General features: G+C 51.0%; 1 pseudogene; it reads right to left on the reverse strand.

Annotated features, from left to right (window-relative positions):
• Positions 1-9,117: 9,117 nt before the first annotated feature.
• On the reverse strand, positions 9,118-10,186 carry LOC124682703 (annotated as a pseudogene).
• Between the last annotated feature and the right edge of the window lie 2,533 nt (positions 10,187-12,719).

The following is a 12,719-nucleotide window of genomic DNA, read 5'->3' on the forward strand; positions in this document are numbered from 1 at the left end:
GGAGAAGTGAGGAACGTAAGATATCAGCGACCTCTCTCTGATCACCTCATCAACAAGTATGTGGGTCAATATGACCAACGCCGGCGATACAACGACGATGATGAAAGAGATCGTCTGGCTAGGGACGCCGGGAGACACCGTCGGCGTGATCGCGACGAGGAGAGATATGAGCGCCACGCCAAGGAAAAGCCGAGAGAGCAAGACGACGTGGATAGGCACTGGGATTGCCCCTTCTTCAGACACTGCTGGGATTCAGGAATGAGCCGATTGCCTACAATCGGCAACCGCCTGAATGTAGACAAAAGAAGAAGGATGCGGCTAACGTGTCCGTGTTCAAACGTCTAGGGCCTCTCCGCCTCGGAACAAGCTCGCCGAGTCCGCTCGGGTAGAAGATCTCGAGGAACTAGAGGACCATGATGAAGAAGACAAGTATCATCGGCCAAGGTGGTGCCCCGATGGGCTCAGCCGTTCTCAAAAGCGTAGGGTTCGGCGACTACGTGGGTTGGAGGAAGCCGAAAGGTTATACCTGCACACGTTGAGGAAGGCGCGGCCTCGATCCGGCCGCTAAAATTCAGCGAACCCTGGACGAAGAAGGTCGGCCACAAAGGAAGGAGTGGCGCCCCGGACAAAAGAAAGCCGATGATGAGACATCGGCCGGCACAAACATGGTGTTCATCCTTCCAACGGAGTTTAGCGCTCCGGGATTAGACGAAGCACCTGTGGCACAACTTGACTGCGGCCCACGGCCGGTCATCTTTGAGAAGCCACGAGAGAGAAGCTACAGGCATCTGAAGGCCCTGTACTTGCGAGGTTACATCAATGGGCAGCCTGTCAACAAGATGTCGGTGGACACCGGAGCGGCAGTCAACATTATGCCATACTCCATGCTACGTCGGTTGGGACGCTCTAGCTCGGATCCGATCAAGACCAATGTGACACCGAGCGATTTCAACGGCCAAGCATCCGACGCACAAGGTGTTCCGAACGTGGATCCGACCGTAGGAAGGAAAACCGTCCCTACGACGTTCTTTATCGTCGACGAGCAAGAGCACCTATGCTTGTCCTACTAGGGAGAGATTGGATCCACGCCAACTGTTGCATTCCATCCACGATGCACCAATGCCTAATACGGTGGGATGGAGATGAAGTAGAAGTCGTCCACGCAGATGATTCAGCCGAGATTTCAACGGGCCGGCATGAACGTTTGGGAGACATCGAGGCCAAGAGCCACTTTCGGGCATCAATTTGGACGACTGCGAGCGCATCGACGTGACAAAGGACGGGGTTAGGTTGGTTTTATCCACCGGCCTGACCGTGTAACAAGAGCAACATCTATGGACAAACGTGGCGATGCCGATCCATGTGATCGGCCCCAAGGATCTATGAAGGAACATTGCAAAACCTTCATTGAGCAATTCAACATGGAGGCCGATTCCAGCAATCGGCCAAAATTATCTTCACCATACATTCTGCCTAGGTTCAACATCGATCTAATGGGCAATGGGTTTACGTCGGCTGATGAGCTGGAAGAAGTCCACACTGGTCCTAATAGCCGACGTTCACATATAGTGCCTTGGCTAACCACAGAGCCGATATCAGCAGATACCTGGCAGAATCGGCTCGGGGGGCACCTAATCAGATGAACATGTGCGATACATGTGCAGCGAAATATTGGGGGCCGATAGGAAAATCGGCCCGTAAAAAAAATTTTCTCATGATATAATTTCTCATGATATACAGCCGATGCACGGACATCGACTTTAGAGCTAAGGAACAAAGCCGATGCACGGCCATCGACTCTAGTACAAATTTCATGGGATCTACCAGTTGCGTGTTCAAGACACGAGGACCTCCAACTCTGTGCCAGAGGAGTTTTGGCGTACGAGACAACCTTATCAGAGGAGTTTTGGTTTCTAAAGCCGCTGGTGACCATCTGCAGTATCGGCTTTCAACGGAAGAGGGGTGATCGGCTCTGGCTGGCTCTGCATGGTAGCTTTCTCAGATATGATCGAGCTCAGGTCCATCTGTCTGAATTACGTGTCCTCATCACTGTTTTTGCCTCGACTGAGGCTCGGGGGGGCAGTTGGCCTGGTGGATGCTCTGTTTTTGGAAGCCGATTGGGTTGTCATCGGCTAGTCCTGCGTCGCAATTTTCTTCAAAGGTGGTGATCCATCAGAGCTCAAACTCATCGGTCGAAAAGACGAAGGATAGATCATGAGGGATTGATGCGCTGACATCGACTTATTGAGCATTGACCAAGTTTACGATCACTCTGTAGTCGAAGAGATGAAGGACGGATTATGAGGGACCGATGCGTTGTCATCGGCTCATTGAGCATTGGCTAAGTGACGATCGGCAGAGTCAGTATGAGGGGAAATCGGCTAAATTAGCATGAAGGAAATCGGCAAAATCAAATTGGGGGAAATTCTTCATTGATAAACAGGATTTCTTACAAAGAAAGAGCCGATTGCTCAAGGAAGGAAGAACAAAAGAAGGGTGCGATTGACCAATCTACTACTACTAGGCCTACACTAGTAGATCCTAGTCTACGGGCCGTCGCTGCCCTTGTCGTCGTCCTCGGAGCTCTCATCGGCACTACTGCCGGTGGGCTCCTCGTCGCTGCTCCCGTAGCCCTCTACGGGAGCTTCATCCTCCTCGTCATCATCGCTGTCGTCGTCATCCCACCAGGTGCGGAGGCCTTTCGCCGGTGGGTAACCCTCGAGGGAGTCGTCGTCGTCGTCTTCCTCCTCCTCTTCCTCAGAGGAGGTGTAACCGTCCCGGGGAACAAGTCATCCTCGCTTTCCGATTCCGAGTTCCCCATCAGCAAGGAACCGGAGATCTTCATCTCCGCTGGTCAAAGACTTGTCGTCCTCGGACCCGGACGGAGGAGGCGTGGTCCTCCCGGTCCCACTCCTGCGGTGCGCGTATGTCCTCCGGCGTCGGCTCGCGGGAGGAGGAAGACCGGTAGGAAAGACCGGAGGAGGAAGAGGAGGAAGAGTCCATGGTGGGAGGAGGGTTTTCGAGTACTACGGAGGAACAGAGAATGAAGAGAGGATGAAGAAGAAAATTACTCGATGCGGTTAAATAAAGGGGGTATAGTGGAGATTTAATGCCATGACGGTTCTCGAGGACGTAATGCCGAAACTATCAATTCGTGCAGAGAAGCCAAGGAGGCGAGGCGAAATGATGAAAGATTCTGCGGCAGTTTTACTCTGCCATGACATGACCCGACGAAAGAAAAGCATAATGATTTTGGAAATGTCATTTCCAAAACCAGGGGGGCATGTGTTATCACCAGAATTTGACCGGATCAGAGGTGGGTCGCGATTGAAGATGGGCTTGAAGAATATACATAGAAGAAATACATGAATCGGCCTTGTATACAAAGTTTGGGCTAGTTTGCCCGTGTATCTGTATCATAGTAGAATACGTGTCGGTTAGTTAGAGTTTGGGCTCGTGCCCGGTTCGGATTATTCCCACATTAGAAAGTCTACGGACTATAAATATGTATCTAGGGTTTATGAAATAAACAACAATCACGTTCACCACAAACCAATCTAGGCGCATCGCCAACTCCCTTGTCTCGAGGGTTTCTTCCGGGTAAGCATCATGCTGCCTAGATCGCATCTTGCGATCTAGGCGAGTACACGTTATTCGTTGTTCATGCGTTGCTCGTCTTTGAAGCCTTTTTGATGGCGAGCAACGTAGTTATCATAGGTGTTTTAGGGTTAGCATTGTTCATCGTACCATATGCTATCGTCGTGCGACCCTTAGACATCTAGCCGCCCTTACACCTATCTTGGGTGTAAGGGCGGCACCCCGCTTGATCATCGTTTAGTAGATCCGATCCGTTATGATTGATCCTTGTTCTTCAAGGATTAGTTTAATATCTGCATAGTTAGGCCTTACAAACGGGTTGAAGGATCCAGTGGCGCGTAGGGTGTAGTTTGCTAGCCCTAGACAAGATGTTCCGAGGATCAACTTCGTGTTGGTTTTTAGGCCTTGTCTAGGGTCGGTTTACGATCACCGTGCGTGGCCGCCAGGCTCAATCACGAGTAGGATGTTTCGATTATGCGGTGAAAACCCTAAATCGTAGTAGGTCGTTTTAGCTTTATCTTGATCAAGCAGGACCACCATCTGATCGTACACCTCGTACGTATCATGGGTGGATCGGCTCCTTGAGCCGATTCACGGAGACAACTCGAGAGCCGATCGAGGCTCGTATTTAATGTTTACGTGTATGCCATGCGGGAAACTAAGCGAGGCACATCCAACACCTTCCTGACCAGGTATAGGTCAGGTGGCACGCCCTTGCATCAGCATCGGACGTGCGTGCCGAAGGCTTTGCGGGCCGTCGCTCGGAGGGACCGGGGCTAGCCGCAGTCCTGGGAGCCTCCCGGCTCTACAGTGTTGCCCGTCGCTGCTCGCCGGTGGGTTTCTGACCGCAACACCGTCTCAAAAAAAGCTTCTCCACGTTCTTGATGTGTCCATGTACATCCGTATGTATGATTTGAATTCTATCCCAACTTGATTGGGAAGATATTGATATGTATTTGATCCGGAGGCTGGTACATGCTTTCACTTTTGGGATCCTTTCACTTTTATAAAATGTTCATGCATGCTAAAATTATCATGCGCATTACTTAGCACAAGTAGGAAATTGTACGCCAAAATACAGTGCTTAGAGCCACAACAAAATACAGTGGTTAGAGCCATCTACTGAATAACAATTCTATACTAAATCGTCTACCGGAACCACATAACTCGCTAGGACAGGGATGACACCTAATAAAACTGCACGAGATGAATCTACTTTTCTCCTCTCCCATCACTTTAAGTTCATGTTCTAGATTTTCTACCACTTGATCAAATACGGCAAGATCTGTCTCAACTCTGAACTTCTCCTTGCGAATAAGCTCCGAATTCTTCTTTTCTTCCTCCACAATACGCTTCAGCTCGAATATCATCAGGTTTTTACGGGCCAATTCATCACCTAAATTGGCCACCTTCTCCTCCAAATCCATCCTCCGGCTACACCACCGGGTTGATTCATCTTGGTATGCAATGTACCATGGATCATCGGCTTGCACGGCTAACTGTAACAATAATGGAAAAAAGAACAACTGAAATCACTCCAACAGGCCATGGCGGAACTTTCAACGGTAGTACAGAGAGCTGAAGCTAGATACCTGCACTTCCGACGAGGTAGGAGAAGTAGAACGTGACCACGATATGATCGAATCCCCACCCTCGGCGGTGTACCCGCTACGACCAGACATTGAGAACTATTTCGTACCTGCAAACTCCAATAAATTACGGGAACCGAATCGATTAGGGGGCGGGGGTGGCAGAAGCGGAGGTCTTACCAAGCTATACTACCAATTGGTGCGCGGACCAAATCCCGGTCGTCGTGGGCGGTGGATCTGCTTGCGGCGGACTTTCCTGCGGTGGGTACAATGTGTGCGGACAAAACAAGTGCTGGAACCGTGGTTGACGTGCGGCGCCGCGAGTCCGTCCGACGCCGCCGGGGGACAGAGCCGGCGGCGCGACGAGGCGCCGGCGATGGCTGCTCCGTCCGACGGTGGGGAACGAGCTGCCAGCGGTTCTCCGGTCTAGCTTAAGAATAATTAATTAGCGAACTTGATGCTTCTCTATGATATTCTCTAAAGACATATATCAGAGCGACAATATGTGTCTTTTCCTGAAAAATAGACGACCCCACTGGTCATTGGCTGCGGAGGCCCCACATAGCGGCAATATATGATTTTCTCTAAATAAATAGACGACCCCACTGGTCATTGGCTACGGCAGCCCCACAGAGCGGCAATATGTCTTTTCCTGAAAAATATACGACCCCACTGGTCATTGGGCGTGGCGGCCCCACGGAGCGGCAATATATGATTTTCTCTAAATAAATAGACGACCCCATTGGTCATTGGGCTGCGGCAGCCCTACGGAAGCAGCAATATATGTCTTTTCCTCGAAAAATATACGACCCCACTCGGTCATTGGCTGCGGAGGCTCCACGGAGCGGCAATATATGATTTTCTCTAAATAAATAGACGACCCCACTGGTCATTGGCTGCGGCAGCCCCACGGAGCGGCAATATATGTCTTTTCCTGAAAAATATACGACCCCACTCGGTCATTGATCTGCGGCAGCCCTATAGAGCGGTCCCATTTGTCATTGGCGGCAACGCGTATAAAATCATGACATAAAACGGCCCACACGTCGGCGATAGATGGATGGCTGCTCCGACGTGTCTCCCGACCCTACCCGTCGGCACGAGACGGTCAGGGAGGAGCTGCCCCAGTGCGGCCCCACCGGTAAGACTAACGGTCAAGGCCTCTGACCTGACGGCTACCGGCCGTTCCAGCACTTGTGCGTGTTTCAAACTAGAGGAGGGGAAAACTGAGGAAAAACTAAGGGACTGGGGAAAACTGAGTACAACTAACGAACCAGGGGCACGAAAATAGAAATCCCTTCTAGTTAATACAATTATATCATGAGATATAAAAATTTATCATAAACACAAAGATATTAATAACCACTTTATTATTATCTCTCGGGCATATCTCCAACACTCACGCACTTTCACTAGAGTCAGTAATCTAGATTGAATTGTGATGGACCTAACACCCATGGCTTTCTGGTGTTGTTCATGTTTTTCTCTTGAGAGATGTTATGTCAATGGATCCGCCACGTTCATGTTCATATCTGTGTGTACTTTGCAAATCATTACGTAACTTTCTTGGACATACTCACGAATAGAATTAAGGCGGCGCTTCATATGTTTCATCTTCTAGTGAGACTCTTGGCTCTTTAGCATTGGCTATGGCACCAGTATACCTGGTCATTCTTCGGGCTGGGTCGGGCCTAACAAAGCCCGACGCAAAATACCTAGGCCCAGGCCCGGCCCGGCTCGACCATCGGGCATGAAATTTTGGCCCAAGCTCAGCCCATCACATGAAATACCCATCAGGCCTTGGGCCTCGGACTGGGCCTCTTCCTTATTTGACACATTTCTTGAGCCCAGGCCCGGCCCGGCCCGACCATCGCGCCTAAATCTGTGGCCCAGGCCCGGCCTATAGGCATGCTCGGGTTGGCCCAAGCCCGGGAATTCCGGGCCGGGCCGGGCCAGTCGGGTCGGGCTTCCCATGGCCAGGTATGGGCACCAACATTGTCACTGTAGATGACCAACGAGTTCAATGGCCTAGGAACCACACCAAGTTCTGTAATGAACTCCTTCATCCAAACAACTTCTTGTGCAGCTTCTAAACAAGCCATGTATTATGATTCAGTTGAAAATGTCGCCACAACCCTCTGCTTGGAACTCCTCCAGCTCATTTTTGCACCATTCAATATAAATACATATCTAGATTGTGACTTCAACTCACCCTTGTGAAAGCTAGCATCGGTGTAACAATTTACATCAATTTAAACGTCACCTCCATAAGAGAGAAACGTATTCTTATTCCTCTTCAAGTACTTCGGGATATTCTTGACTATTGCCAAGTGTTCAATTCCATGATCATTTTGATATATGATGGTCAAACTAACAACATGTGCTATTCTGTCTTGTACGCAACATGGCATACATGATAGAGCCTATGGCCGAGTAATAGGGGATGTTCATATTTTCACTTTCTTCCGCGATAGATGGATCTTTAGTTTTACTCGAAGTCTTACCTAGCAACATGGGCAAGAACCCTTTATTGCTTTCGTCCATGATGAACTTCTTCATACATTTGTCAAGATATGTACTCTGTGAAAGCCCTATTAAACGTCTTAATCTATCTCTATAAATCTTGCTTCCTAGTATATACACGGCTTCACCAAGATCCTTCAACGCTTTCAAGAAGTTCTATATCATTTTCAATCAACAATATGTCATCCACATATAGTATTATAAACACTACAATGCTCCCACTCCTCGCTTACCCTCCCGCCCACCTCCTCGCTTGCCCTGGAGGAGTTACATAGAGCCAAGTCCCGCAGACTTCCGCCGAGCCCCCCTAGCGGGTCACCTTCACGCTCGGCGACAGGGCTGCTCCCCTAAGTCTCTAGGGCCAGATCATTGTCTTCTTGGAGGAACAAACCAGCGAAGCCTGCCATGCTTGCACCCCCTACCTGGCGCACCAGATGTCGTGGCTAAGATTTTCACACCAGGGATTGGTAGTTTGGTACCCCCATTTTAGTTCGGCCAGGGGCGCAGAGCATGGCAAGCTCAATCGGCGGTCGAGACAAGCACAATCACAAAGAGAGACACATGTTTTTTTTATCAGGTTTAGGGATGCGATGGGTGCAACCCTACGCCCTGCAACTATGATGTATATGTTGGGATGAACTAGTTACAGGGGTTGGGGATGGGATTAGTTGTTTCCTTCCCTTCTGTAGCATCGTTTCCCCTCATCCGGTGTTTCCCTCCTTTTATAATGGCAAGGGGGTTAGCACATGTGTCGGCACCACGCGGAGAGGCGATGCGTGCATGGGATCAATGTCGTTGGAAGGCTCTGTCGCCCGACACGATGCACCGTGGGGAGGAAGAGCAGGCTAGGTCGAGTCCCATCGGCCTATCCCCGATTGAGGGCCGCTTGCCGGCTAGATACGCTCCTTCTCGGGGATGATCCCCGGGCTCCCGGGAGGGTTCCGGTTGCGACCTAGCTTGGAGTCCTTACTTCCCGGGGTTGCAGTCCACCGGTTGGATTAGGGGACCCCGTTCTCGTGGAGACGAAAAGTGCCCCTCCGCCGCAAACCCGTCGCACCGCAAAGGCCAAAAGCTTCAAGGCAACAACTCCAACAAGGTAATGACACGTCCGCCGTATGGAGCATATGTTTTCATCCGGAGAACTTGAAACCACTCGCATGGATTGGAATGAAAACTCCACATTGACACCAACATGAATGAAAACAATGCCCGATTAGAATCAAAACTCCACATTGACGCCAACAGGAATGAAAACAAATCCAAAGACGCCGCTGTCGTCATTCATCGGGAGTTCGAACCGACCACGAAGCTCAAGGAGACCGGCCCCTGCTGCCAACCACCGAGCTAACGCTGCACATAATTTTCCGTGACCAGTCGACGTTGCCGGTATTCATCGGAAGTCCAGAGATGCGTGTTGTGAGCTAGTCTTGCGCATTTTATCTCTGCGTATATGTGGTACAGTAAACAATCCAAAACTGTGTGTGCTGTGGCACCACCGTCTGCTGTACAAACAAATGAAAATATTCCCTCTACGCAATCAATCGAGACGATCGGAGCTGCCCCCCGAGGCCCGAGCGCAACCGACTACCGTGGCGCCGCCCCGGCGCCGCGGCGCAGCGCGCTGGTGTAGTTGAGGATGGAGTTGATGCGCTCCAGCTTGAGCTCCTCTCGGAACTGCCGGATGAACTGCTCCGCCCGCGCGTTCACCTCCGCCTTCCCTTCCGCCTCCTCTGCTCCCCGCCCGCACCCGACGGCTCGCGCCTTGGCATCCGCCGCCGCCTCCTTTTTGGCCGGCACCTTATCGGCAGCGGCAGCCGCTGGTGGCTGCCGCTTTGCGCGCGCCAGCGCGTATGCCTCGTCCAAGCTGATGGAGGAGTCGTCGTCTTCCACCTGGCTCTCCGACGCCGCCGGGGACGCGGTTGGTGCTGCCGCCGCAGCGCCAGGCGCGCTCTGCGGCAAGGCCATGCTTCTTCTTCGGCCACCGATGCCGCTGCCGCCTCCTCCTTCTGTGGTTCTTGTTCTTGGAACGTGTGGTACTGTTCTTGCACGTGGTGGAGCGCCGGCGCCGGCGCAGAGCAGGCGACGCTGTAGTCCCCCGCGGAGTGGAAGGAGAAGATGGAGATCGAGCGCAGGCTGTCGAGGACGACGGTCGAGGCGGTGCGAGCCAGCCTGCGCCGGGCGCCCGACTCGCGGCCGTCCTGCTGCTGCTGCTCCCGGGACGACGACATGAGCGCGATGGCGCCGACGAGGACGTTGAAGAAGATGAACCACGCCGCCCCAGGGCTCAGCCACGGCGACATCGGCCACCACCCGAACTCGGCCGCCATGGATCCAAATCGAGCAACAGCTCACGATCGTTCTTGCTCTGTTTTGTCGAACTGTCGATCAAATAATGCGATGCTTTGCCTTAGCTCGGGTGAGCTGTGCGTATATATAGGCTCCGGACCGTGCCAGCTTGTTCTTCTCGCGGCCGTGAATAAACAATGGGCGGGCCGAAAGGTGAGAACGCACAGGACAGGATGGAATAGCTGCATTCCTGCGCCGCGTACGATAGGTACATTTTGGCGGCACTGGCACTGTTGCTTTGCTCCTGGCGGCAACGTGCGGTTTGCAGCAGCTGGGAACGGGACCGGCTGGCCAGCCAGGTAGGCAGAGCGGCAACCAGCGAGAAGATTCGCCTCCAGCGCTAGAATACTACGCGGCTTATCGTGCTCACGTGTCCCCTTCTCCCGATGTTAGTTCAACAGAGTGTGACTAATTCTCGCTTTAAGTTACGAGTAACCTAATTCTATCTCAGTGATTTCATCCAATTGTAATTGAAACTCACGGTTGCAACTTTTTTGTCTTAAATAGAGAGGGAGCCCCGGCTTCTGCATCAAAGCAATGCATACGGTGTTTATTTACCAAAAAAAAATGGCAAGAGCATACTTTATAAAACATGAATCCACCACAGTCAACACCTAGAACCCAACAATGGTTGAAGTACGTGCCGTCAGGGCCTCAAACCCAAAAACAGAAACAATGCGCCACTAGCTAGCTAATTAACATGGGATCCCCAAGTCACTCTATAGAGAAAACCGGAGCTTACAACCGGTCTAGCATACTGTTGACGAGCGTATTATGCCCTCGTTTCAAAAGCCGTCACCACCATAAAACCGCCGATCCATCTTTAGGATCGTGATATGTGTAGTCCGTGCCAGGCCTGTTGTCGACGCCACCATGGCAGATCCGTCGTACGTAGGACATGCCGAACATGCATGACTCAATGTAGCAACTAGCATGACTTGACATCTCATCCTCCTGTCTCTGTCATCCAGCGTTGCTCCACAAACGATGCTCCCAAGAGAGAAACGACATCACAGTGCCGCCATTGTTCGATCTAGAAGACCAGATTCTAGGTTTTCCCCTAAAGCAGCATGAGTGGGTCGACAGTCATTGCACGATGATGCCTTCATCAAAGTAACATTGCAGAACGCCCCATCGTACGCCAAGTCGGCTCGGTTTTCACCGGCAACTATGTCTCTCCGACTCGGAGCCGGGACTAGATGAAGGATCTCGGCGTCAGACAAGCCGGCCTCGGGCTGATCGACCACCCTCCAACGGAGGAGACAACCACCACCGCCAAGACAAGGGACGCCGCCTCGGGCCTCCTCTTGATCGAGAGCAAATTACGAAGCATGTCGGAGGTTGAGCGGCACCCGCATGACGCCACCCAACACCGCCAAGCCACAAACCAGCCATCGATTCCCTACCATCATCGCCGAATGTTCTAAGATTGGCCCATCGCCACTCTAACCCTTGCTGCGCGAGGGGAAGGCCGCCGGTGCCGATCCGCCCGAGCTTTGTCCTGGTGTCTCCACCAATGGCGGTGGAAGGGGGAGGGGAGGCGGAGGAAGGAGTGGGGATGGGGAGGTGAGGACGCCCTAAGGCGGCATGGTGGTGTGAGATAAGGGTGAGAGGAGGGGAGGTTTCGTATACGCTATATATGCTACATATTGCACCCAACTCATGAGTCACAACTAGCCTGAATTATAAATGAATTCAATGATCATTATTATCAGGCCCGGCCCTGAGGGGGGGCAGGCGGGGCGGCCGCCCCGGGCCCCCAAACCTAAGGGGCCCCAAAGTCCGGCAAGCTAAGGCAGCGGCGGCGGAGGTTCATCCGGCGGCGCCATTAGAGCATGCAGAGTGTTTCTCTCGTGTAGTTCAGCAGAGGAGGACGACCGAACGAAGCATTATTCTGTTTAGTGGGCTGGATGATTCTTTTCCCTTTTGTTATGTTGGGCTTTTTTTCTTAATCAGTTTGGGCCTTTTTCCTTTAATTAGCTGTGAAGTGAGGATACTAAGTGCGTGGGGCCCTTCAAAAAAAGGTGCGTGGGGGTCTGTTGAGGTAAGATATATCATGTATACACGCACAGATCAATTTGAGAAGTGGCGCTCTAAAAATTAATCGTATTTTGAAGTGCAGAATTATTTTTCTGGCACGAGAAACGAGAGTCAAAATTCCATATACGATGATGTAGGTCCTCATACTTGGCTACTTAATACGTCGCAGGCCGTTGGGTCCATAAAATATTATCATTAGTGACTTTTAAAATAAAACCATCATTGTCTCAAAAAGAAGGCCATCATATAAACATATACTTTTGGTATCAAAAATTAAGGACGTCGAAGAATTACCCAAATTTAGATGTATCTAGCAGATTTATCTAAATTTCACTATATCTAAATCGTCTTGATATATCCAAATTTAGATAAATGTGTGATATCTTTTCAAAATAAAAGGAGTACGTAAATTATTAACATTCCATCATTAGTGACTTTATATCTAGGAATACCGGATATTCTTAAAACAACAAGTATAATATTTGATATCAATATTGCTCGTGTAGATTATAAATGTTAATTGGTATCATTTCATGTATATGTGTATAAATAATTATTTGAGACTTCTAGGGCCCTAGATTTTCATTTGGCCCCGGGTCCCTGAAATCTCAGGACCGGCCCTGA

Source organism: Lolium rigidum, chromosome 1 (assembly GCF_022539505.1).
Source record: "Lolium rigidum isolate FL_2022 chromosome 1, APGP_CSIRO_Lrig_0.1, whole genome shotgun sequence".
NCBI lineage: Eukaryota > Viridiplantae > Streptophyta > Magnoliopsida > Poales > Poaceae > Lolium > Lolium rigidum.